Source organism: Lactuca virosa, chromosome 4 (assembly GCF_052849685.1).
Source record: "Lactuca virosa cultivar CGN04683 chromosome 4, Lactuca_virosa_CGN04683_v6, whole genome shotgun sequence".
Lineage (NCBI taxonomy): Eukaryota > Viridiplantae > Streptophyta > Magnoliopsida > Asterales > Asteraceae > Lactuca > Lactuca virosa.
In genome coordinates this window covers 193183274-193205025 of record NC_136429.1, presented here as the reverse complement: position 1 = coordinate 193205025, position 21752 = coordinate 193183274, and the positions used below count along the sequence as shown (strand labels likewise).

The 21752-nt window shown below is 38.6% G+C and overlaps 4 non-coding genes across 4 annotated transcripts; all 4 read left to right on the top strand.

The window, feature by feature from the left end:
- The first annotated feature begins 13217 nt into the window (after positions 1–13217).
- Positions 13218–13381, top strand: LOC145110631 (U1 spliceosomal RNA). Its single transcript, XR_013709996.1, has one exon. It is a non-coding gene; the product is annotated as a U1 spliceosomal RNA (small nuclear RNA).
- A 255-nt stretch (positions 13382–13636) lies between these two features.
- LOC145110039 (U2 spliceosomal RNA) lies at positions 13637–13831 on the top strand. The gene has a single exon (XR_013709433.1). It is a non-coding gene; the product is annotated as a U2 spliceosomal RNA (small nuclear RNA).
- Positions 13832–17210: 3379 nt separating this feature from the next.
- Positions 17211–17373, top strand: LOC145110657 (U1 spliceosomal RNA). Its single transcript, XR_013710020.1, has one exon. It is a non-coding gene; the product is annotated as a U1 spliceosomal RNA (small nuclear RNA).
- Positions 17374–19368: 1995 nt separating this feature from the next.
- LOC145110017 (U2 spliceosomal RNA) lies at positions 19369–19570 on the top strand. Its single transcript, XR_013709413.1, has one exon. It is a non-coding gene; the product is annotated as a U2 spliceosomal RNA (small nuclear RNA).
- The last annotated feature ends 2182 nt before the right edge of the window (positions 19571–21752 follow it).

Below are 21752 nucleotides of genomic sequence, written 5' to 3'. Positions count from 1 at the left end.
ATACACGCATAAACGTCAGGATCATACATATACTCGAGAGATCTAACACCCTCTCCAAGGTCCTTGGTTCCATCTAGGCCCTCCTTGATTCGAGTACGGGTCCTCTGCTTTCAGTAGTACGGGCCCATACTACCTTCCACATCTACCTGTACTTTCCTCACGGATTGCTTCGACTTCGCCAAGTCCCTTTACCGATACCCTTTCCACTGACCTCATCCTAGGCTTCCCTAGGGCACTCTCCGACCTACCCTCCGCCATCAACTGCATTAGGAGTCCCTATTATCTCCCCCTAACTAACTTGCAGATACTGTTACATATCCGCTCCTTAGTTAGTTGGAAATGGCCAGGACCCCCATAGCACAAAGCAAGCAGCATTCGTGCATCGAGTAGCCAAACCAGGCATAACCTATACAGGCCATCCTACTGCTGACTAAACAGTCTTAGCATACAGCTCATACAACCGGCGTATAAGGCATCCTCCTAGATCCTTAGCCCTAACTAGCATGCAATTATCAGAATCATATATCAGGCACACAAGGCATCTTCCTAGATCCTTAGTCCTATTCTAGCATGCAATTCCGAATCAAACCATATAGCATAATATAACAAGTATGGGTATCTTGGGGAAACTTACTTGAGCCCGGCCGTTGCATGCATCACACACCTTGTTTTTCTTAAAACCCTTCCGTTTAGACTTTTAGAAAACCATTTTATTGTACAAATCTTTTAGCCCCTCAGTTTGAGTCCAGACACCCCCGAGGGTGTGTCCGAATCCCTCAAACCAGAGCTCTGATACCAACTTGTAACATCCCAAAATTCAAGCCCAAAAATTTCATTTTTGATTAATTAATTCATAAAACATTTATTAGAAAATATTGTATAAACACGTCATCTCAAAAAACCAAGTATCATGTTTAAAACCCACAACATAAACAAATGTCATATCAGAGTACAATCCCAGAGAACACCATGCGGAAAATCATGTGTGTGTGTGTGATGCCATGCTACGCCGCCGGCTCCTTCCCCTTAGACGAAGAGGTACCTGAAACCAAAACTGAAACCGTAAGCACAAAGCTTAGTGAGTTCCCCCATCATACCACATACCATACTATATCATCGGTATCTTTCAACCGGTAACCATTCATCGGTATCTTTCAACCGGTAACCATTCTTCGGTATCTTTCAACCGGTAACCATTCATCGGTATCTTTCAACCGGTAACTAGGGACTATTCCACCCCCTACCACTAACATACAATACAAGATATAAGCATACAGTCAGGCATATCCGGGTACTGACCTACCCCTCGGTCCTAAGGACCACTATCAGGGAAACTATCCCTACCATGCACGTAACATATCATACATATATAACTCATAACCAAACACATAACCATACCAAGATGAATATCACAAAGACAATCATCTTCTAAATACTCCTCATTGGTGGGCCGGCATTGTGGCCGTAGACCCACCCCTACTGGAAGGTAACTCACCTCGTACAAGTGGCTGCTGATAATCTGTGCGGGAAACTTCCGTCCGCTGCTGCTCCGGAAATCCTCCGGCTACAAACCCCATAAACACTCAGTTAGAAACTGATCTCTATACTTAGGGTAACATGACCATTTACCCCCAACCAAGTCAAGTCAAAGTCAAAGTCAAAGTTAAAGTCAACTTCCAGTTGACCCGACTCGCCGAGTTGGGCCGTCAACTCGCCGAGTCCCTCACTCTCTACTCGTCCTCATCCGTGACCCTACTCGTCGAGTTGGGCCGTCAACTCGACAAGTTCTTCTCTCATTCGAACGCCCCATGAAAACTCATCCGACTCGCCGAGTTGATGAACAACTCGTCGAGTTGGCCTTTATCTGATGAACCAGATCTGTCCTCAACTCGCCGAGTTGATGAACAAATCGCCGAGTTCTAAGGAGATTCCCTTGGACTCGCCGAGTCCGTTCATGCACTTGCCGAGTCCCATGAACTTCCAGCACAATGGCTTAGTCCAGAACGTTGGGTCACTCCCTGGGACCCCCTTAAAACCTTTCCATACTCAACTGGGTTCTTTTGACCCTCAACAGAAAGGGCAAAACCCTTAGACTCGCCGAGTTCAATAGTGGACTCGCCGAGTTGGTCACGTCCATACCCTAAATCTTTGCTTTCTGATGTACATCCTTTGATCAAAAGATAGATCCAAGCTTCTACAATCGATCTAACACGTAAAGTTACAACCTTTACGTGCTTGCATGGGACTTTGAGCTCAAAAGGACATAAAACAAGCTCATATGGCACATGGAACCTTTCATGGGTGCAAAAGCAACCCAAATCTGCCTAGTGACTCTTTGAATGATGTCATTCAGAAGCTCAAACCCCCAACCATGTTTGCAACATGGTTGGCTACCAAAATGGCTCATAAAAGCCCTAAATCTTCCCAAAGAGGGATCTAACAAATGAAAGAGCAAGGTATAGACTTTATACCTTCTGAAGACTGCAAATGATGCTCACAACTGAATCCCTTTAGCCTCCTCTTGATCCTTCAAGCTTTTCCTTCTTCCTTGAACCACAAAATCACCAAGATCACTCTAAATGCCTTAAAACTCTTCAATAACGGCTAGGGTTTGCTATGGGGGTCTTCTGGGAGTAAATGGGACGAAGGAGGCCGAGTTAAGGTGTTTAAATAGGGTGCACACCCCTGGATTAGGGTTTTTGTCCAGGGTCTACTCGCCGAGTCCGGGGATCCGACTCGCCGAGTACATCACTTAAACCCCACGTCCCATCCCGCTTCTACTCGGCGAGTTGGTCCTTCAACTCGCCGAGTCCAAGACCCAAAATGCTAAACATTTAAAGATTTGATAAAAGAATACGTACCAAGAACCAGGTGTTACAATTGGTTTTCTAGCTCGAGCAAATTTTCGACTTAGCAGTACTTGCGCTTGAAATGCACCAAAAACTCTGCCCAAGTCGGTTGCAGGGGCTCATTGGGGCTTAGAGTTGTGACAACCCAGAAACTCCTACCTCGCACACTTAGCCAATTCAATCAAAGTTAAACGCGTTTTGTTGACTCTTTACTCTGTTTGAGGGTTCGTTTAAGTGATTCTAAGCTTGAGTATGACCAAGGTTGAGTTTATAAATGAGTCAGCAAGTGATATACTGTCAAAACAGGGCCATACACACCCTTAGAGGGAGTGTACGGCCGTACACATGGGTGTGCGGCCGCACACATACCTCCTAGAAGCACACTCACTTTTGACAGCACACACACTCCTATATAAAGGGTAGACCCCTTTCCTTTCATTCCTTTAACACCTTGGCAGCACACAACATCATTTCTCTCAAGTTTCTTCAACCACAAACCCTCCCAAGGCTTCAAGAACGTGAGTACTTCTTCCTCTAGCTTACAATCCATGAAAGACCCCTCTATCTAAGCCTTAAGTGTGCAAAAACGGACATGTTCTTTGTGTAGGAAGTGAGTGCGGCCGCACACCCTCTTAAGGTGGCCGCACACCCTTAAAACACCCTCCAAAGTGAGAGTTTGACTTCCATACTCGAGATAGACATGACCCTAGCCTTATTGCACCTTGAAAATGGCATTTTGGACATCATCTTGTGGGGTGTACGACCGCACACACCTGTGTATGGCCGCACACACCCTAGTGTGCGACCACACACTCAAGTGTGCGACCACACACCCAAGTTAGGGCCACAAACACACTTCTAGGACCCCTAACTTGCACTACAATCGAGATTAGACCTAGGACACTTCATGGATTGCAAGTATGAACCTTGAAACACCCCAAGAACACCTTCCAACATGAGTGTACGGCCGCACACCCCTTGGGCCGCACACCCATGGCCGCACACACATTAAAGGTGACCATACACTCCCCTCATGCAATCCTTCAAGGTTCTAACACTTAGTGCAAGTAGTCCCAAGTTCCTAGAGTGGTTCTCCATCACATTTAGTGGTGAAATACCTTCATTTGACTCCTTTATGTGCCCTTACATGTTATCTAGGATCAAGTCATATTCAAGGCTTCACTTGAACACCCAACATTTTGTGTCGATCCTTCATTCAAATCACCCGAGGTGAGTTCATACCCTTACATTTTCCGTGTTTTTAACGTTTTCATGGGGAATACAAACAAAAGCATAAGGAAACTTGTGCTCAAAATATGTTATTTTGTTTAAGATAATTATATTTTCAGTATGCTTTTAATAAGGAAAACAATTTTCAAAACTAGAACAATGAACTTGTGAATCATGTATTATTATGTATCATTTTATAAAAGGATTCATGCAAATCATAAACAGGATTTTCGGTATTATTACTTGTAAATTTGTTAGGCTATGTTTGAGACACGTCCTTGGTAACACTCACCACAAAAAACAGAGTGGAGGACTAGTACTCGTGACCAGAATCTCTTGTAGGGAGAGCGTGACTGTTGTGTATAGATCTATACAGGACTGACAATCCCGCACCTCACTGCTAGCTACAGTTGGACCGGCTGGTCTGCGGGTGACAAAGTCATTAAGGATATCGGCCGTTGCGGGCCATATCCAGTCAGTTATGGTTATGAAACTCACAACCTAGATAACATGAATTTACTTTTGTAATAATGAATCAAGTGAACTAACCTCAAAGTAATGACCGATAGATTACTGGAGGGTATTAATAATAATATCTTCAGGACTTAGTTCATCACGGTTTTCTTTTATTTAGTTTTTAAGATTAATATACCTCTCTGGGTGTAACCAGGGTTTTTAAAAGAAAACTGCTTTTATATACACGAGTATGGTAGATACTTGCAAACCTCAGTTTAAAACGGATAATCAACCAACCACCTTTAGGGAAAATATAGGATTTTCCCGGGATAAACCGACTATTCAAAACGGATTGTTTTACAACCTACGGATATTTATATTCATTCCACGGCTCATTGGATTGTACATATCCTGTACGAACCTGGAAGTCATGGAAAGAATGGGTTTTCAAACACGCTTTTCATAAGAAAATATAGGATTTTCTGGAGGAACGCTTTCCAAAAGGATCAAAGGACAATTTTTCCACCAAAACTAAATGCTTATGAACTCACCAGCTTTATGCTAATATTCTTCAAAACTGCTTGTATTCTCAGGGAATTAGTAGACAGGTACTTCCAAGTGTTCGGAGAAGTCGGAGCGTTAGAGTCACGTCCTTACCATTTTACTTTGATATGGATAGAACTATGTATTAAACAATGTAAACCTTTTTATATATGTATTCAATGTCTGGTTGTGTTTACTATGCTTGCTATGATACAATTGTTGTGACACTACGCATTACGTCCTCCACCCCGGAACGATTCTGCCATCACGGTTTCGGGGTGTGACAAGAGTCTTCCCCAAGGTGTTCCACCAGCGAACAACGTCTCCTCTAAATTGACGTACTGCAAACGTGGTTTGTAGCTTGCCCTTGCAACCACATGTCACAAAGGCTAATTCCATCTCCGAGATCCAATCCATGACTCCGATCGGATCTTCCTTCCCAGTGAAAGTCGATGGACTGCAAGTTAGAAAATCTTTGTACTTGCATCCATTCCTCTCGACTCCGTCATCTTGATTGTTCCTCCTAATCATCGGTGGATCAGCTTGACCAACGGTCCTGCTGTCGTTCCCTTCCTCAGATTGCTCGTCATTCAAATCGGGTTGTTCAATAGGCACCGTAAGTTCATCTCGATTTTGTTGAAGTAAACGCGTTGTTTCCTCCATTTGACGATCCAACATCATCTGGATCAACGCTTGCACTCCGACCATCGTGATTGGCCCATGAGCGGCTACTACAACAGGTATTTGCTCAATCACTGGTGGTTGATTCCTGTTTCCATTTGCGTTCCCGACTCCACTTCGGGTTCTTGCCATTTTGATATATACACCAAATCAGACGTTTGGTGTGTAATGACGAGAATTAAGATAGGAGAGATTTTATTTACGATCGACGTGTGAACCTCCCTATCACTCCGAAAAGTTACATGCCAGTTCTAATACCGTATTTAAACGTTTAGAAATCTGAACACATAAAGTTTCCAAATCCGGTCGGCAACATACCATAGATCCGATCATACATTTAGCATCATAAATCATTTAGCACATAAAAGCATGTTAGGCATTTTCCCTAGCTAGTGTTTGTGTCTATTTAGGTGTATTACCTAAATATTATTAGACACACTCCTCACGATCATCGCTTAGCATTCTAAGTTTAAGTCTAGAAATAAACCATATTCCTAGTTCGATTAAACTAATGCTCTGATACCAACTGTGACATCCCCATTTTCACTGCCAGAAAAGACCGATTTTGTTTATGCTTTATAAAAATCAGAGTATCTCTTTTAATAAAAATGTTGCGGAATTTGTTCCCAGAAAAACATGATAAATACATTATCAAAGCATTTCCGAAGAAATGTATTTTTATTCATTTTTAAAACATTTGGGATGTCATTGTCAATACAGAAACATAAGCATAAACATAACTTACATTCATTTACACTAGTGATCTACACCTCTTTAATCTCTCAGTGTAATGTAGCTTCGTATCGGCACCTGTGATTCAAATAAGCTTGAGTGGGTCAGGTTGGGAAACCTGGTGAGTACATAGGGTTTTCAACCTACAATAATATAATTATTATGTTTAAACATCAAATAATCAACCCAATTACCCATCCCCATTATCTTATTTACTCTTAAGGATCTACTCTAAGAATTAGCTATTCCTCATTCATTCATTCCTAAGGATCATCCTAAGGAATCAGCACGAAATCCATCGTTGCTAGGGTTTACTCAACAGGCACTAAGTCACATAGTCGCCAGGATTTAGGCATTAAGTCTCATAGTCGTCAGGGTTTATACAACAGGCACTATGTCGCATAGTCGCCAGGGTTTAGGCACTAAGTCTCATAGTCGTCAGGGTTTATACAACATGCACTACGTCGCATAGTCGCCGGGGTTTAGGCACTAAGTCTCATAGTCGTCAGGGTCTATACAAAAGGCACTACGTCGCATAGTTGCCAGGGTTTAGGCACTAAGTCTCATAGTCGCCAATGTTTACTTATATCCTCTTTCATCCCTCCTCGTTCATCTACCCATGTTTACCCAACATATTTGTAGATATAAAATACATATACAGTTTAAATAATTTAAAACATGTATAAAATCATTCATCCAACATAGATAACAAGTATACAGATAATATGCACACATAGCACGTAATTTATATAAAATACTTCATATCTATGTGTAAGATGAAAGTAACTATGCACTCACAGCACGTGATTTATATTAAATACTTCATATCTATGTGTAAGATGAAAGTAACTATGCACTCACTTGTTAAAGTGATGATTCCAAACTCGGGCAGCGCTTCGCTTCTAACGATTCTATTTTCATTCGATGAAACCTAGCATTATTATTGCTAAATTTTAGTCTAATCTTTATTGCGACTAATTATCAGTCTAGATTCATCATTAACTCAAAGTCTACTTCATGATCTATCAAGTAAGGAACAACCAGGTAGGATCATATCGGAGGTAGGGTCCGTTTGGTATACGAGGTATACTGTTTGGAAATCCCACTTTAAACACCTCACTAAATCACAGCCTAGACATCATTCCCGTAAGTAGATCAATCAGTATAACGACTTTGAATCACTGATGAATCTTATTTATAGGTTCACAATAACGATATTATATTTATATATAAGCTATATTTAAAGTATGGTAGGCGTAGCTCACTTACAGCGGGTTTTTTCTCAAAAGCCGGGCTCCGCCGAAGCAGAGTTTCTGAGCCAAAGGCTCTTCTTTTTGAAGCCGTCAGGTGCTCTGGGGCTTCCGCCTCATGCTAGGGAGTTACCCTAGGCTTTGGGGGGGGGGGGGTGGGGTTTAGATAGAGAGTATAGAGAGAGAAAGTGAAGTTGGAAGGTGTGAGAAGAATGCTTCACCCGACACCTCTATTTATAGGCTGCCTGGCAGCTATACTCGTCGAGTAGGGGGACCTACTCGTCGAGTCCATGGCCAGGTGTCACTATCTGGTGGCTAGCCTTGGGGAGGAAGCAACAGCCAGGATTGCGCCACGTCACCCGATTTCGCACAACACCCTCCCGACTTAGAAAAATCATAACTCTCGCATACGAGATCCGTTTTCAACGTTCTGTATATCCACGTGTAGGTAAAGACAAGATCTACAACTTTCCTTTTGACTTCATCGGCTAATTCTCGACCGATTTTTAAATTTAATAGTATGAGAAGATTATACCGTTAAATGACTGCGTAAAATTCATAACTTCTACATACGGACTCCGTTTTCGTCTGTCTTTTTATCGTTGAGTTCCTATTAATGAGATCTTCAACTCTCATTTAGGTTGCGTAGGCCAAAAACCGCTCGAACTAAAATTCGAGTTTCGGGCCGTGCACTGCTATGCCAAATCTTAGAAAATTCATAACTTCCTCATACGAAGTCAGATTTGGGCGTTCTTTTTTGTATGTTCTCGGTTTAACATATACTACAACTTTTGTTTAGATCACTAAGGCTAAAAAGTCATCTATCGTAAATTCACTATTTACGTCTCCCGGTGCCGTGCCGGTTCTGTCGCGAAACTTCAACGAGTCATAACTTCTTAGTTATAACTCGGATTTCGGCGTTCTTTATATGTACGGAACCCTTGTAACATATACTACCACTTGGTTAAGATTGCTCCTTCTAAATAATCTTCCATCAAAAAGTCATTTTTGACGCTTATTGTCTTTAAATTGACTAGCCCGAATCTGCGGGCGTTACAGACATACTGGTATTTTCTTTTGATGTGCCTTTATCTTCCATGATATGTTGGTTCTTTGGTTAAATCAACCGCACCTTCATTGTCGCATAAAATCTCCATGGGCTCTTGGATTTACGGAACAACTCTAAGGTTACTAATGAAATTCTTCAACCAAGCTGCTTTCTTTTCTACCTCGCTCTCTACAATGTACTCTAACTCATAAGTAGAATCAGCCACTGTTTGCTGTTTGGAACTTTTCCAAGTTACTACTCCACCATTGAACAAGAATATCCAGCCAAATTACGAATAACTATTATCCCGGTCCATTATAAAATTTACATCACTATAACCACTCACTTTAAGTTCATATTTTCCACCGAAAACTAAGATCATATCTTTGGTTTTCGGTAAATACTTAAGTATGTTCTTCACTGTTATCCAATGAGTTGCCTCAGGATCTCCTTAATATCAGCTAAGCATGCTTAAAGTATAAGCCACATCAAGGTGAGTACAAGTCATAACATACATGATTGATCCTATAGCCGAAGCATATGAGTTTTAGTTTATCTTAGGTATCACACCTAATGAGAGCCTTAAAATCCCAGACTTTGATACGTACGAGTGAGGGAGGTTTCCCACTCCACATTTCATGAGGTGTTTTGGAAACCTTCTTGGTAGGAACGAGATTAGGGATACAGGTGGTTGTCTCTAAGGCATACCCCCAAAATGATATAGGGAATAATGCTTGACTCATTATGGAACGAACCATGTCAAGTAAGGTTTGATTTTGCCTTTCAGTTACACCATTAAGTTGTGGTGTCATGGGAGGGTCAATTTTGAAACAATTTCACATTCTTTAAGATAATCGTTGAAACCGATACTAAGATATTATCCATCTCTATCTGATAGGATCCTCCTTATCTTCTTGCCTAATTGATTATCTACTTCGTGCTTAAACCCTTCACACTTTTCAAAGATTTTCGGCTTATGCTTGATTAAATAGATATAGCCATATCTAATATAATCATCAGTAAATGTCACATGGTAGCAATTATCATCCCTTGTGTCGGACTTTAAAGGACCACATACATATGTATGGATGAGGTCTAACATTCCTTCACGTCTTTCACAAGTTCCCATGAAAGGTAATTTAGTCATTTTACCTAATAGACAAGATTCACATTCATCATTTGACTTCAAGTCAAATGATTCCAACACTCCATTCTTTTGGAGTTGGGCGATGCGTTTCTTGTTTATATACCCAATACGACAATGCCATAAGGATGCCTGGTCTAAAACATTAGAAGAACTAATACTAAATACACCATTGCTAAGGTCATTAACACACAAAACAATTTCATACATGCCATTACAAGGATAACATTTTATAAACTAAAATTGCACCATCATTATTGTCAAACACATAACGATAACCTTGTATAAATAAACCATGAAAATAAATTATGTTTTTTTTGTCATTTTTGACTATAACAACAATTTTCTAAATCAAACCTAACACTATCACCAAACATAAGCTCATAAGTCCCAATCTTGGTAACAGCCGGAATACATCTATTCCCCATGATCAGGTTCAACTTCCATGTTCGGCCCTTTCACTTTCCCTTAGTCCCTATATATCATAACGAATATAGAAACCACATCCCATATCAAGGATCCAAGAATTTGAAAATTGAATGTTATTGATTTCTATATAGTACATACCAGATGTGGAGCCAGATACCTTTCCTTTAGCTTCTCTCACTTCTTGCAAGTACTTGGGGAAACTTCTCTTCCAATGTCTTTTCTGGCCACAATGAAAGCACACGACCTCTTTTGGATCACCGACATAAGGAGAATCAAAGTTGAACTTTCCCTTTGGCCCACCATTGGGCTCTCTAATGTGGGATTTTCCTTTCCATTTGGGTTGGGAATAAGTCTTCCTTTTCTTCCCCTTTCCTTGTTGAATGGCCATGACAAGTGCATTTACACTACTGTTCGAATGTGACTTTTACATTCCAGCTTTAGCAGTTTGTTATAGACTATGTAGCTCAATTAATGTTGTTTTTTTGTTGTTTTTTTTTAAATGATAAGCTAGGATAAATTGATCATAACTAGTTGACAAGAGTTGAGGCCATATCAATGGCCAGATCCTTGTCGAAATTCACATTCAGAACATACTCCTTGTTCTCATAGCGAAATGTCATCTTCAAATTTCGCATCCAGTCCAAATAGTTTGGACTAATAAGCTTTTATTTTGACATAATTGATAGAAGAGTGAAGTTTGAGTTTTGAGTGGGTGGATGAGGAGGAAGAAGATCACCATTTCCTGACATCAAAAATAAGAGATAAGGTTTTAGTTAGTTGATTCAATCTTTAATATTTTAACCCACATTAATATCTAAGGCTAGAATCCATAAATACAATTCCTCTATAGATTTAGCAATACATTCCAATCATAAATCTGAAATGTAAATGGTTTCCAATCGATTCTTCTACCATTAGAGACGATATCTCTAACTGATTGATATTTGATCCAAAATTTGTTGATTTACTCTATGTAGTAAGCGGCATATTTGTCTAATATTTTTGCGAATACAAGGATTATATTAAATTATTAGGATGAAAATTAATTAAGTTTGTTTCCCAGTTCAGGCGTTTCATTCCGGTTCTCCTCCTAATAAGTTTTATTATGCTTTTTTTTTATCTTCTTTTCCTTCAAATGGGGACAGGCTCTTTATTATTATTATTATTATTTTTTGTTTTTTTATCTAGGTTGGTCGACTTCCTCGGGGTGAACGCGCTCACGTCCACTTTTAAAAAATGGGCTGCCCCGCCGCCCTTACCTTCGTGATTGGTTGTGCTTGTCGAGCACTCGTCACTCCGGAGGCAAGCGCTCGATAGCGCATTGGTGCTTCCCGGGCCTTCTCACCAGCCTCACGTGGCTGAAGAGGTTCCCCACCAAGATGGCATACAGGACCATTCTGTAGGCTTCCTATCAAATAGTTCAGTCTGGTGGCAGAGATAGACACTTTGGATTCGGCGAGCTACTCCGCTTTCACATTCAGATTATAGAAAGATGGTTACTACATTGATATTTGGTGTTAAAAAATATATTTTGCATCCATTGGGGGCGATAAGGAGTATGATAAGACATACACCATACTCAACATCAACAAAGTTGGTAAATGTTAGTTTTTAAATGGTTTCAAATACATATGCTTGTTGTCCCATTAGAATTACAAACTTTTAATAGGTTAGGATAAATTTAATGAATGAAATCATGCTCTGTTGACATTAGCTAGTGCATAATCATTTCATGGCAAGAGTTAAGAGATTTTGCCAGAACTTTTTGGTTTAGCCAGCAATAGATGTATTTGGTTGTTGCTGATAGTGATTATTGTACTTTACTGTTTCTAACAATTGTATACTATTGTGATGTTAAATACAAAGTTATCAAATTATAAGCTTTCTTTCTTTTACCTGAAACTCTAGAACATTATGAAAGGTCGGGTTCCTTATATTCTTTCCAAGTCTATAAGATAAATAAAATAATAACTTTCTCTTCTCCTTTTCCCTTTACATAATTTTCTTTTCGGCCCCTTTCTCTGAACAAAACCTGAGAACACAATGTAAAGGCATATATAGTTTTTAATTATCAGTTTTAGTATTAGCAGGAATATAACTGATCCACAGTTTACACATGGAATATCAATTTTCAGCGAAACGGTCAAGTCGTGGTCAAAGATAAGGCGGTTTTATGCCATGGATGTGCACGGGTAGTTGTGTATAGCAATACGTACGTGAAAAAGTATTCTCATAAGTGGCAATTTTTGTATCGAGAAAGAGGCATGAAATATTGATTAGAACAAAGCGTGATTGTACCTGAAAATTAAATATTGCAAAATAAATATTTTGCGTGAAGGGACGATAAAGGAATTGGGTAGAAGCAGTTGAGTGTCACTTTTGCAGGCCTTGAAGCACAACATCTGATTTAATTACCCTTTTCCGTGCTCTCACCTTATGAAAAAGGTCATAGAGTTTAGGTGCGATGTGCTAACAATTGGTCTAGCTTGTACCGAAGATCACTTGCGATTTTAACATATCGTCCAAGGGCATCACCAAGATTTTTGCATCGTCTTGAGAAGCATGGAGGTGATAGTCTGATATATAATATATTTTGTTTATTTGGTAAAGTAATAGCAGGGATGAAATGCAAACAAGTATTATATGGGTTGATGATGAGTTGAGATTGAGTGTGGCAAGTTGTGATTAGGATATATAAATAAGGTAAAGCAGGAAGTTACAGATGTAGCACGTAGAGGAGTATATGTAAGTTTGGCAAAGAATTAAGAATAGGAATCCATCCCACATCGGAGGGTGAAGAAAAGAAAAGTGAAGGTAGTTGTTGGATAAAAAGTGAGGGTAGGAGAACAGAAAAGTCACTTACCTGGACTGGGTCTTTGGGCGATCAAGAAGGTCCATGGCCTAGGTTGGTGATCTCCATTGCACATTACGGAGAGGTGCCTGTCTAAGGTCGGCCCAAGTTGGTCGAACCTACGTCATAATTTGTGTTAGCGGGGGCCTGCGTTTGCGCGGCCCCTATCCATACCCTAGTTTTATGGTTTATACTTTATATTAAAATATGGTAGCTAGGTATATTAAGCAAACTAAGCTGTTGCAGTCTACTACCAATATTAATTAGCTAGAAGGGAGTGAAGCCATTAATTGAGTCGGTTGCATGAGAAAATTAAATAATAATACCTGTGCAAAGTTAATGAGTCCCACATCGCCTCAAGGAAAGCAAACAGAGAATTTTGAGTAGGTTCAAAACGGAAGGCCTTTCCCTTGCGGAAATTTCATACCTTTCTCGGCCTTTTGGCTAAAATCAGTGTAGTATCTGTTCTCATCATTTTAATATCTGATATGTGGGCCATCGGCTCACTTGATATTAATAATATTTTTTATGGGGAAAGATCTGTCACAATAGCTTGCTATTGGGGTCTTTGAGTGTCGCCTTGGCGTTGAGCTATTGCCTTGGCATGGCGCACCCCTCCAAATCCAAAGTTTAAGCTTAGCTTTTCTAATGCATCCATGCTGGCCACTTCCACTAAAGTTATAAGCACTTAATGAGAGTTGCAGCAAGTACCATTGACCCTTGTAGTTTACCATGATTAATTAATAATCCAGATGACTTGTACGCTCCATGCCTGAGGTCATCCCACATACCCTGCACCAAAGAAAACTGAGGAAGAACCAATTCAGTGTGTGAGTTGAAGAAAACTATTGTATTAACATCAATAGCAAGAACCAGTTCACGTTTCCAACTGCAGGCTGCCCAAAAATGCTAGATAGAGATGCCATGCATATCACTGATTGCAGGAATCCATACTATCAAAACCTCACAAAAAATGATAAAACAAGTATAAATTCACAAGGGATGCATCATGCATGGGAATCGAGTCGTCACCTTCAACGCCAAACTCTTCCATCAGGTTACCATTCGTCCGGTATTCATTCCCCACCCTTGCTATTATCAAAACCACACAATCATTTCACCCATCAACTAGGAAACCAGGATCCCGTTTCGTAAAGTAATGAAGATTTTGTGGCTATTGAGCTCACCAAAATGTCTAAATATGCAAAACCGGGAGTTTAACTGCAAACCCGGTGGAACATATGTCATACTAGGTCCTCATATCAAGTATAGAGCTTCACGACTAAAAATAGAGAATCATTAAAAACGATGGACTAATCAAGACAAAATCTTAGTTGTCTCTTTGAGCCTAAGCCTGAGATATAAGATACAAAGTTGAGCAAGTTGCAACTACATTATTGTCGATTATCTAATTATAATTTTCACAAATAATGCCAGAGAACGGTTTTGGTAAGTTTTTTCGATTTCAAACAAAAAATTTTCAAACGATTTCAAACACATTTTTTTCGATTTTGATAACTTCAAACATAATTTTTTTCGATTTTAAACACAACTTTTTCGATTTCAAACACAATTTTTTCGATTTAAACTAAAATTTTTGACCAGCACCCTTTCAATTTTGTTAAGTCTTCTTTGTGTTTTTACGAATTTACCCCTGCCCACGTCACTTCCTCAGAGCTTTTCCAATTCATCAAAGCTGAACGAGTTCTGCAGAGACCCTTCCTATGGAAATCATGGACATTTTATGAAAGTTGCAATTTTTTGGTCATTTTCTTCAACCACACCTTCTTTTGTGGTCAGTTGTTGACTTTTTCCCTACTTTTTTTCCCTTAAATTGCCAATAATTTTACCTGTAAATATGTTTATACCGCGTTCTTTAAAAACATTTATTTACCCAAGTGTTCTTTTGCTTAATAAATCTACACTATACTCTACATAGGTAAACTCTACAAAAAAGTATTTTCTTTGATGAAAGTGTGTATCCAAAAACACTACCTACATATCGCACCCCTGTACATGCTGGGAAATAACTTTATAAACCATACCAAAAGCCCTAGAAAAAAAATCCCTAGAATAAGTGTAAGTTTCTATAAAATGAATTGGTATGGTCATATAAATTCTATACAACCTTCAAATAAATTGGAATGTCCACATCAAAGCCCCAAACAAAACCCATCGTTTGCCAAAATTTTGCATGGGTTGTAAAATGAAGTATGAGCTGTAACATATATGGTCGTACCAAATCCATTAGGTCTTACATATTTTGAATAGGTTTCACATTGTCTTTAAAACACCTTGTAAAGTTGTACCAAAGGTGCTGAGACTCTCTCTTTTTTTTTTTCAAAAATAATGGTTGTTGCCCATTTTCAGGATTCACACTATATTTTGTCAACTTAGAGACCAATTTCAATGATTAAGAACCCTCATAGGATACTAGAAATACTGATAATATTGATCCAAGAAAAATTTCTACCTGCAATAACACAAAAATCATTAAATCTAACAATTTCTTCATTTTTCAACATCTTAGCACATCTAGTTACATTCCTCAATAGATTTAGCAATACATTCCAATCACAAATCGAAAATCTAAATGTTTTCCAATCGATTCTTCTACCATTAGAGATAATATCTCTAACTGATTATCAATCTCCCTTGATATTTGATCCAAAATTTGGTGATTTACTCTATGTATTAAGCAACATATTTGTCAAACATTTTTGCACATACAAGGATTATATTAAATTCTTAGGATGAAAATTGATCTATTTGGTCATAAAAAATATATTTTGCATCCATTGGGGGCGATAAAGAGTATGATAAGACATACACCATACTCAACATCAACAAAGTTGGTAAAGGTTAGTTTTTAAATGGTTTCAAATACATATGCTTGTTGTCCCATGAGAATTACAAACTTTCAATAGGTTTGTATAAATTTAACGAATGAAATCATGCTTTGTTCACCTTAGCTAATGCATAATCATTTGATGGCCAGAGTTAAGAGATTTTGCCGGAACTTTTTGGTTTAGCCAACAATAAATGGATTTGGTTGTTTCTGATAGTGATTATTGTATTTTACTGTTTTAACAATTGTATGGTATTTGTGATGTTAAATACAAAGTTATCAAATTATAAGCTTTCTTTCTTTTACCTGAAACTCTAGAACATTATGAAAGGTCGGATTCCTTATATTCTTTCCAACTATATAAGATAACTAAAATAATAACTCTCTGTTCTCCTTTTCCCTTTCCATATTTTTCTTTTTGGCCCCTTTTCTTTGAACAAAACTTGAGAACACAATGTAAAGGCATATATAGTTTTTAATTATCAGTTTTACTATTAGCAGAAATATAACTGATCCACAGTTTACACATGGAATATCAATTTTCAGCGAAATGGTCGAGTCGTGGTCAAAGATAAGGCGGTTTTATGCCATGGATGCGCACGGGTAGTTGTGTATAACAATACGTACGTGAAAAACTGTTAAAATAAGTGGCAATTTTTTTATGAAGAAAGAGGCATGAAATATTGATTAGAGCAAAAGCGTGACTGTACCTGAAAACTAAATATTGCAAAATAAATATTTTGCGTGAAGGGACGATAAAGGAATTGGGTAGATGTAGCTGAGTGTCACTTTTGCAAGCCTTGAAGCACAACATCGTCCAAGGGCATCACCAAGATTTTTTGCATTGTCTTGAGAAGCATGGAGGTGATAGTCTGATATATAATATATTTTGTTTATTTAGTAAAGTAATAGCAGGGATGAAATGCAAGCAAGTATTATATGGGTTGATGATGAGTGTGGCAAGTTGTGTTTTTGTGATTAGGATATATAAATAAGGTAAAGCAGGAAGTTAGAGATGTAGTACGGTAGAGGAGTATATCTAAGTTTGGCAAAGAATTAAGAATAGGAATCCATCCCACATTGGAGGGTGAAGAAAAGAAAAGTGAAGGTAGTTGTTGCATAAAAAGTGAGGGTAGGGGAACGGAAAAGTCACTTACATGGATGGGGTCTTTCGGCGATCAAGAAGGTCCATGGCATAGGTTGGTGATCTCCATTGCACATTACGGAGAGGTGCCTGTCTAAGGTCGGCCCAAGTTGGTCGAACCTACGTCATAATTTGTGTTAGCGGGTCCTGCGTTCGCGCGGCCCCTACCCATACTCTAGTTTTAAGATTATTATAAATAGGGAAAATGACACATACGTCCTATGAAGTTTCTAGGGTTTACCCTTTTAGTACCTAAACTATTTTGATGGCTTTATGAGGGAACCAAGTCCTTTTTGTCGGGTCGATTAAGTCCTTTTGGCCAAAGTGAAGGGGTCATCCGGTTACCCCTTTGCCACATTGGCATTTGTTGACCAATTCCCCTAAATTGACTTTGAATTTTTCCAATTTGTTGACCAAACTTACCACATCACCAACTGTGCTCTGTTTAAGTTCTTTAATTTGGAGAGTTCAAGGAGGCTTCTTTGATGGCGGTGCTTTTGAATAGCCCTCACTCCATCAAACCTTATTCATCGCAAAATCAAATCTCAAGGAAATTAGACCATGCTCTCGTTTGTCTCATTTGTCTAGCAGAAAATGTGAAAGGAAAAGGGGGATCAACGGCTTCAGAGGGGGTGTTTGTCTTTGAAGTCGACCGGTAAGGTGGAGGGTGGGACATAAACCGATTTCCGGAGATCAAGATTTTAAATCGACGTTGTAGAGACTGAAAACGATAACAATAGTCGTAGGGCAATCCCAAGTGGGAGTAGTAACTTAGAGCCTGCAACTACAACAAAGTTAACATAAAAGATGGAAATAGAGTCTAAAAAGTCAAACAAGAAATCGTTAGGTGATAAAATAGACACTGAAGATACATTCGATCCAGAAAAGAGTTTATCGGGTCAAGGAACTTCAAACAACAGCTCCGTATCTGGTAAATTAAGTGACGGAGTTAGCAACATTACAATAACAAATGGGAGTAGTAAAATGAACGAAAGAATGGATCTTGTTGAGAGTGGTAAGAGCAGTATGTGTAGAGGAAGCACAAGCACCAATGTAAGTGATGAAAGCAGCTGTAGCGGTTTAAGCAACAGTGTGAGCAAACCGCATAAATCAAACAATTCAAGATGGGAAGCCATCCAGGCCGTTAGATCAAAAGACGGGGTTTCTGGTGACCTCTAGATTGTTGCCTTCCGGTCCGACCAACAGGAATACGAAGGGGAAAGTGGCAGATCGGTGATGGGAAGGCTGGAAAGATCGACAGAAGGAGGTGGGGAGGTCTATTTCCGGTGGCCTTCAACTTCGATTAGGCCATCTTCATGGCCGATATGGTGTTTGATGGTAGAAGCAGCTCACATATGGGTGTCTGTGGTGGTGTTGCTCGGCAGGAGGAAGAAGGGAGGGGCCTAAGTTTTGGGTATGTGGCACTCAAACCGGTTATAACAAGTCAAGAGCACTAAAAAGACTGGTAGACCACGAGTTTGTTCCCTCATAAAGTCACTTAAAAAGTTACGTGACTAAAAAAGTTAACCCTAAAAAGTTTATAGGGCGTATATGTCATTTTCCCTTATAAATATATATTTCCAAACGGACGTCTTGTCTTTGTTGGTGTATGTGATTTATATTATATAAGAGGGAGTTCAAAGCCAAAAAAGAAACCCATGCGTAATTTCTGTTGATTCAGATTTGGTTAGGCCCATGCGGAATTTCTGTTGACTCAGATTTGGTTAGGTTGCATCGATCATAGTCAAGTAACAAATCATCCCCATCATCAAGTGGTTATGAGGATAGGATACATATATATCTGTCTCTCCTTAGAAACCTTAAACCTGAAAATAACAAATAAATAGAATAGGTAACTTGGATTAGAAGCGGGTAAATTAAAAAAATTAATGACAAATATCAAGATTTCTTTGTGCTGCTGCGTTGGGTAGTCTCATGGTTTATAATTTATATTAATATTAACATATGGTAGCTATATTAATTAAGCAAATTAAGCGATTGCAGTGAAGCCATTAGTTGAGTCGGTTGCATGCATGTGACTGGATGAGAAAATAAAATAATAATACCTGGGCAAAGTTAATGAGTCCCACATCGCCTCAAACAAAGCAAACAGAGAATGTTGAGTGGGTTCAAAAGGGAAGGCTTTTCGCTTAAGGAAATTTCATACCTTTCTCGGCCTTTTGGCTAAGATCAAGTGTAGTATCTGTTCTTATCAGTTTAATATCTGATATGTGGGCCATCGACCCACTCGATATTAATCTTATTTTTTATTGGGAAAGATCCGTCACAATAGCTTGCTATTTGGGTCTTTGAGTGTGGCCTTGGCCTTGGCGTTGCACTATTGCCTTGGCATGGCGCACCCCTCCAAATCCAAAGTTTAAGCTTAGCTTTTCTAATGCATCCGTGCTGGCCACTTCCACGCACTAAAGTTATAAGCACTTAAGGAGAGTTGCAGCAGGTACCATTGACCCTTGTAGTTTACCATGATTAATTAATAATCCAGATGACTTGTACGCTCCATGCCTGAGGCCATCCCACATACCCTGCACCAAAGAAAACTGAGCAAGAACCCATTCAGTTTGTGAGTTAAAGAAAACTATGGTATTAACATCAATAGCAAGAACCAGTTCATTTTTCCAACTGCAGGCTGCCCAAAAATGCTAGATAGAGTTGCCATGCATATCACTGATTGCAGCAATCCATACTATCAAAACCTCACAAAAAATGATAAAACAAGTATAAATTCACAAGGGATGCATCATGCATGGGAATCGATTCGTCACCTTCAACGCCAAACTCTTCCATCAGGTTACCATTCGTCCGGTATTCATTCCCCACCCTTGCTATTATCAAAACGACACAATCATTTCACCCATCAACTAAGAAACCAGGATCCCGTTTCGTAAAGTAATGAAGATTTTGTGGCTATTGAGTTCACCAAAATGTCCAAATATGTAAAACCGGGAGTTTAACTGCAAACCCGGTGGAACATATGTCATACAAGGTCCTCATATCAAGTATAGAGCTTCACGACTAAAAATAGAGAATCATTAAAAACGATGGACGATCAAGACAAAATCTTAGTTGTCTCTTTGAGCCTAAGCCTGAGATATAAGATACAAAGTTGAGCAGGTTGTGCCAAGCCTCTGGCATTGCAACTACATTATTGTCGATTATCTAATTATAATTTTCACAAATAATGCCAGAGAACGATTTTGGTAAGTTTTTTCAATTTCAAATAAAAATTTTCCAAACGATTTCAAACACATTTTTTTCGATTTTGGTAAGTTCAAACATAATTTTTTTCGATTTCAAACACAACTTTTTCGATTTCAAACACAATTTTTTCGATTTTAAACTAATTTTTTAACCAGCACCCTTTCAATTTTGTTAAGTCTTCTTTGTGTTTTTACGAATTTACCCCTGCCCATGTCACTTCCTCCGAGATTTTCCAATTTATCATAGCTGAACGAGTTCCGCAGAGACCCTTCCTATGGAAATCATGGTCATTTTATGATAGTTGCAATTTTTTGGTCATTTTCTTCAACCACACCTTCTTTTGTGGTCATTTGTTGATTTTCCCTACTTTTTTTTCTCTTAAATTGCCAATAATTTTACCTATAAATATGTTTATACTCCGTTCCTTAAAAACATTTATTTACCCCAACTGTTCTTTTGCTTAATAAATCTACACTATACTGTACATAGGTAAACTCTACAAAAAAGTATTTTCTTTAATGAAAGTGTGTGTGTCCAAAAACACTACCTACATATCGCACCCCTATACATGCTTGAAAATAACTTTATAAACCATACCAAAAGCCTTAAAAAATCCCTAGAATAAGTGTAAGTGTCTATAAAATGAATTGGTATGGTCATATAAATTCTATACAACCTTTAAATAAATTGGAATGTGCATATCAAAGCCCCAAACAAAACCCATAGTTTGCCAAAATTTTGCATGACTTGTAAAATGATGTATAAGCTGTAACATATATGGTCGTACCAAATCCATTAGGTCTTACATATTTTGAATAGGTTTCACATTGTCTTTAAAACACCTTGTAAAGTTGTACCAAAGGTGTTGAGACTCTCTCTCTCTCTCTCTATCTATCTTTTCTTTTTTTCAAAAATAATGGTTGTTGCCCATTTTCAAGATTCACACTCTTTTTAGTCGACTTAGGGACCAATTTCAATATTTAAGAACCCTCATAGGATACTGGAAATATTGATCCAAAACAAATTTCTACCTGCAATAACACAAAAATCATTAAATCTAACAATTTCTTCATTTTTCAACATCTTAGCACATCTAGTTACATTCCTCAATAGATTTAGCAATACATTCAAATCAAAAATCGAAAATCTAAATGTTTTCCAATCGATTCTTCTACCATTAGAGACAATATCTCTAACTGATTATCAGTCTCCCTAGATATTTGATCCAAAATTTGGTGATTTACTCTATGTATTAAGCGGCATATTTGTCAAACATTTTTGCACATACAAGGATTATATTAAATTATTAGGATGAAAATTGATCTATT